Source organism: Dermacentor andersoni, chromosome 7 (assembly GCF_023375885.2).
Source record: "Dermacentor andersoni chromosome 7, qqDerAnde1_hic_scaffold, whole genome shotgun sequence".
Classification (NCBI taxonomy): Eukaryota; Metazoa; Arthropoda; class Arachnida; order Ixodida; family Ixodidae; genus Dermacentor; species Dermacentor andersoni.
Genome location: NC_092820.1, coordinates 178,420,518 through 178,426,018, shown reverse-complemented (window position 1 = coordinate 178,426,018; position 5,501 = coordinate 178,420,518).

Below are 5,501 nucleotides of genomic sequence, written 5' to 3'. Positions count from 1 at the left end.
ACGTGTCGGGGGGGGGGGGGGGGTGAAAACTGGTGCGGGGTGCCATAAACAAGCCGTAAACAGTTGCCGTAAACAAGCTTCATATTCACAAACAAGCTTCAAACATATTCCGGACAGGCCGCCATTGGAATATGAACCTGGCAACGTTTAACGCTGGAACGTTATCTAGTGAGGCGAGTCTAGCAGTGCTATTTTAGGAATTAGAGGGCAGTAAATGGGATATAATAGGGCTCAGTGAAGTTAGGAGGCCAAAAGAAGCATATACAGTGCTGAAAAGCGGGCACGTCCTGTACTACCGGGGCTTAGCGGAGAGACGAGAACTAGGAGTCGGATTCCTGATTCATAAGAATATAGCTGGCAACATACAGGAATACTATAGCATTAACGAGAGGGTCGCAGGTCTTGTTGTGAAACTTAATAAGAGGTACAAAATGAAGGTTGTACAGGTCTACGCCCCTACATCCAGTTATGATGACCAGGAAGTCGAAAGCTTCTATGAAGACGTGGAATCGGCGATGGGTAAAGTCAAAACAAAATACGCCATACTGATGGGCGACTTCAATGCCAATGTAGGCAAGAAGCAGGCTAGAGACAAGGCAGGTGGGGGAATATGGCATAGGCACTAGGAATAGCAGGGGAGAGTTATTAGTAGAGATTGCGGAACAGAATAATATGCGGATAATGAATACCTTCTTCCGCAAGCGGGATAGCCGAAAATGGACGTGGAGGAGCCCGAACGGCGAGACTAGAAATGAAATAGACTTCATACTCTGCGCTAACCCTGGCATCATACTAGATGTGGACGTGCTCGGCAAGGTGCGCTGCAGTGACCATATGATGGTAAGAACTCGAATTAGCCTAGACTTGAGGAAGGAACGGAAGAAACTGGTACATATGAAGCCAATCAATGAGCTAGCGGTAAGAGGGAAAATAGAGGAATTCCAGATCAAGCTACAGAACAGGTATTCGGCTTTAACTCAGGAAGAGGACCTTAGTGTTGAAACAATGAACGACAATCTTGTGGGCATCATTAAGGAGTGTGCAACAGTAGTCGGTGGCAACTCCGTTACACAGGATACCAGTAAGCTATCGCAGGAGACGAAAGAACTGATCAAAAAACGCCAATGTATGAAAGCCTCTAACCCTACAGCTAGAATAGAACTGGCAGAACTTTCGAAGTTAATCAACAAGCGTAAGACAGCTGACATAAGGAAGTATAATATGGATAGAATTGAACATGCTCTCAGAAACGGAGGAAGCCTAAAAGCAGTGAAGAAGAAACTAGGAATTGGCAAGAATCAGATGTATGCGTTAAGAGACAAAGCCGGCAATATCATTACTAATATGGATGAGATAGTTCATGTGGCTGAGGAGTTCTATAGAGATTTATACGGTACCAGTGGCTTATGGAAGAGAGAATAGTGTAGAAGAAATTGAAATCCCACAAGTAACGCCAGAAGAAGTAAAGAAAGCCTTGGGAGCTATGCAAAGGGGTAAGGCAGCTGGGGAGGATCAGGTAACAGCAGATTTGTTGAAGGATGGTGGGCAGATTGTTCTAGAGAAACTGGCCACCCTGTATACGCAATGCCTCATGACTTCGAGCGTACCAGAAACTTGGAAAAACGCTAACATAATCCTAATCCATAAGAAAGGGGACTCCAAAGACTTGAAAAATTATAGACCGATCAGCTTACTGTCCGTTGCCTACAAAGTATTTACTAAGGTAATTGAAAATAGAATCAGGAGCACCTTAGACTTCCGTCAACCAAAGTACCAGGCAGGATTCCGTAAAGGCTACTCAACAATAGACAATATTCACACTATCAATCAGGTGATAGAAAAATGTGCGGAATATAACCAACCTTTATATATAGCTTTCATTGATTACGAGAAAGCATTTGATTCAGTCGAAACCTCAGAAGTCATGGAGGCATTGCGGAATCAGGGTGTAGACGAGCCGTATGTAAAAATACTGAAAGATATCTATAGCGGCTCCACAGCCACCGTAGTCCTCCATAAAGAAAGCAACAAAATCCCAATAAAGAAAGGCGTCAGGCAGCGAGATACGATCTCTCCAATGCTATTCACAGCGTGTTTACAGGAGGTATTCAGAGACCTGGATTGGGGAGAATTGGGGATATGAGTTAATGGAGAATACCTTAGTAACTTGCGATTCGCTGATGATATTGCCTTGCTTAGTAACTCAGGGGACCAACTGCAATGCATGCTCACTGACCTGGAGAGGCAAAGCCGAAGGGTGGGTCTAAAAATTAATCTGCAGAAAACTAAAGTAATGTTTAACAGTCTCGGAAAAGAACAGCAGTTTACGATAGGTAGTGAGGCACTGGAAGTGGTAAGGGAATACATCTACTTAGGACAGGTAGTGACTGCGGATCCGGATCATGAGACTGAAATAATCAGAAGAATAAGAATGGGCTGGGGTGCGTTTGGCAGGCATTCTCAGATCATGAACAGCAGGTTGCCATTATCCCTCAAGAGAAAAGTTTATAACAGCTGTGTCTTACCAGTACTCACGTACGGGGCAGAAACCTGGAGGCTTACGAAAAGGGTTCTACTTAAATTGAGGACGACGCAACGAGCTATGGAAAGAAGAATGATAGGTGTAACGTTAAGGGACAAGAGCAGATTGGGTGAGGGAACAAACGCGAGTTAATGATATCTTAGTTGAAATCAAGAAATAGAAATGGGCATGGGCAGGACACGTAATGAGGAGGGAAGATAACCGATGGTCATTAAGAGTTACAGAATGGATTCCAAGGGAAGGGAAGCGTAGCAGAGGGCGGCAGAAAGTTAGGTGGGCGGATGAGATTAAGAAGTTTGCAGGGACAACATGGCCACAATTAGTACATGACCGGGGTAGTTGGAGAAGTATGGGAGAGGCCTTTGCCCTGCAGTGGGCGTAACCAGGCTGATGATGATGATGATGATGATGATGATGATGATGAAACAAGCTCTGTAGTAGCGCAGGAGAAGTCGATCCTCTATGAAAGCAGATCGACTTAGAAGCGTGAGCGGAAATCTGTCAACCCACTTGTATGGGCAATCGAGGGCCGTGAGTGCTGCCTTGAGATGGAGATGAAATTTCCTGACGAGGCCATTTGTTTGAGGATGATAGGAGGCAGTTCGCAAGCGTGCTCTTCCGAGAGGTTAAAGGAGCTCAGTGAAAAGGGACGATTCGAATTGGCGGCCTCGATCAGTGACAATTATCGTTGGACAGCCAAATCGGTATACCCAAATGGAAACAAAAGCTTCGGCGACAGTAGCTGCAGACATGTCTGTAATAGGTGTCGCTTCGGACCAGCGGGTAATGCGGGTAAAGCGGTCGACACATGTCAGAAGATAGCGATAGCCTTGTCATGGGGGCAGCGGTCCGACGATGTCGACGTGCACAACGGAGAAACATTCGTCGGATTGCAAGGACTCTGTGGGGGGAACAGGGTACCGCTGAACTTATGCCCGGCCAGACGAAGCGTGCATGAGACAGCTTTCAAAGCGAAGCTGCAGCTCGGGCATCCGTTCCCGCGTTTCGCGACAGCCCTCGCCGTAACCAAGGTACAGTCATATTCTCTATTGCACAGTGGCCTACCAAGGTCATCATCCGCGCTTCTGCTGCCACCTCTCGCGCGCGGCGTGAGTCTCGCTATGATGTACTGAAATGGGGCAGTGTGTCGTCCGGTGGCGAACACGACGAGACGTTCATTTGAGGGATCGCCAGTCGTTCGTGCGCAGGCGCGAGTAAGAGCGGGCGCAGTACGCCTCTGAAAGTACGCCGGACAGACTTCCTGGCGCCTGCGGCGCTGGTGACGAGTCAATCATCGTCACCGGCGGCCTTTCACCAACTTGCATTCAACCGCGGTTGCTAAGGTGCTCTGCCTTCTAGATCTTTAATATATGCGGTCCGGGCTCTACTACGGTCGCTATACTGCTCCCACAGAAACACATGTGATGTTATTTACAAGGTACATTGCCGTAAGGCGCGAGAAAGCTATGATCCGCCACGATTGATAAGTTAGCACGAGCGCCGCAAGTGCAAGACAGTCTCTGTCCGACACAGCGGTCGCCAAATCAACCGTCAGTGGCCGCTGCTTCGCCTATTTTACTGCGCCAGTAGCCAGCGTCCGAGCGTAAACAAACGACCCCACTCCGCAACGCCGGCACGTCTATGGGACAAACGCCTACATAAAAACCTCCTCCGTAGTGCCTAGGCAGTGTCATATATTCAAGGAGCAAAAGCCCCCACATTTTAACGCGAGAGTGTTAAGGAGCTCGTATCGCAGAAAAGCCTGTGTCGTCGGCGGCGTTGGCCGTGAGCGAAAAATCCCGGAAGGCAATTCATAAATAAAAACAACTTGCAAGATGGGCTGGGTAGGAATGGAACCAGGGTCTCCGAAGTGTGAGACGGAGACGCTGCCGCTCAGCCATGAGTTGGATGGCTCAAAGCGGGACAGAAGCGCCTCTAGTGAATGCGGTATTGCCTTAGAAACGAGCCGTAGAAAGTTATACTGCGGGGTATATCGCTAATTATGAGCATGTAAATTACAGGAGTCGCAGTTAAACGAGTAGCGAAGTACGTTTCCGCTACATTTCTCCTGCGCTTGGCGCACACACAGAACCATCTTGCGACAAACACAGAAGACCCCCTCCTCGCAATTTACGGCGCTGCTCCACAGGTAGCGCGCCACTCGCCCGCTTCTCCCCTTCGTCTCGTCAAGAGCATGCCGAGCGAATGAGTGGGTGGTGCGAACGGTGTGCGATAACGCTATCGCGTTACACTCTTGAAGGCGAAGCTTAAGCGTCCTCCAATTTTTCTCTCTCGCGTCCGCTCTTACTCGTGCCTGCGCACAAACAGCTGGCAATCCCTCTATGAACGTCTTGTGCGAAAGCGTGCCTATTTTTGCGATGACGGCGAGACGTTTATTTAAGGGATCGCCAGTCGTTTGTGCGCAAGTGCGGGTATAAGAGCGGGTGCGCGAGAGAAAATCTGGGGGCTTTTGATCCTTGAATATATGGCTCTGTCTAGGTACTACGGAGGAGGCTTCTTAGCGCGTGTTGTAGGCTTTTGTCCGTAGGCGTGCCGGCACTGCGGAGTGGGTCGAGTAGGCTCGGACGCTGGCTGCCGATGCGGTACAGCAGGTGAATCAGCGGGCTTAGTCAGTCGTGGCGGATCGTAGCTTTCTTGCGCCTTATGCACCTTGTAAATAACATCACAGATGTCTCTGTGGGAGCAGTAGCGACCCCTGGGCCGCATACATTGAAAATCTGGAATGCCTTAGAAGCCTTAGCAACAGCAGTTGAACGCAAGTAGCTGAAAGGCCACCCGTGACAATATCTGACTCAGAACAAGCGCCGCAGGCGCGAGAAAGTCTGTCCGACGTACCTTCAGCGGCAAAGTTCCGATTTGTGTTGCAGAAGTCGCGGGGCGCGGTAGTGCTGAACCTAGCGTCATAATTTGGCGCTGGACGTTATTGTATTTATTCTAT